The sequence below is a fragment of the Chiloscyllium plagiosum genome, chromosome 33, assembly GCF_004010195.1.
Source record: "Chiloscyllium plagiosum isolate BGI_BamShark_2017 chromosome 33, ASM401019v2, whole genome shotgun sequence".
In the NCBI taxonomy this organism is placed as follows: domain Eukaryota; kingdom Metazoa; phylum Chordata; class Chondrichthyes; order Orectolobiformes; family Hemiscylliidae; genus Chiloscyllium; species Chiloscyllium plagiosum.
In genome coordinates this window covers 3,830,613-3,831,381 of record NC_057742.1, presented here as the reverse complement: position 1 = coordinate 3,831,381, position 769 = coordinate 3,830,613, and positions in this window count along the sequence as shown.

Sequence of the window (769 nt, the reverse complement as noted above, 5' to 3'; positions counted from 1 at the left end):
CCTGACAACCGGGCAGCCTTTTATAGCGCGTCAACCCCGACAGCTAGCGGAAGTGACGGTGGGGATAATGCCGATTGATGTCTTTATGGACCAATAAACTTTCGGTATTGTACCACAGCCCCGCCCCTTTCGGCGGTAGGGGTGGGGCTTCCCGGCTGTCAAGTCGTGGAGAGGCAGCGCGGCCGGGGGGGTGGAGGGTGACAGAAAGTTGACGTATTAATGAGTGAAGTTGTGATCTCGGTTCAAAGGAAATCTTTGGCATCCAGAGTCTGGAAACAAAGTGACAACTGGAGTAACCAGGGAATTGCTTTCCCCCATCATGCATGAGAGAGGAGTCATAGAGGTCGACTGCACACAAAAAGGCACTTGAAGGACTCATTGAATCCATGCTGATCAAAACTTACCACTTCATTATTAGGATGTACACGTCTTTGGAAAGGCAAGGACTGATTAGGGACAGTCAACATGGCTTTGTGCGTGGGAAATCATGTCTCACAAACTTGATTAATTTTTTTGAAGAAGTAACAACATTGATGAGGGCAGAGCAGTAGATGTGATCTATATGGACTTCAGTATGGCGTTTGACAAGGTTCCCCATGGGAGACTGATTAGCAAGGTTAGATCTCATGGAATACAGGAAGAACTAGCCATTTGGAAACAGAACTGGCTCAAAGGTAGAAGACAGAGGGTGGTGGTTGAGGGTTGTTTTTCAGACTGGAGGCCTGTGACCAGTGGAGTGCCACAAGGATCGGTGCTGGGTCCTCTACTT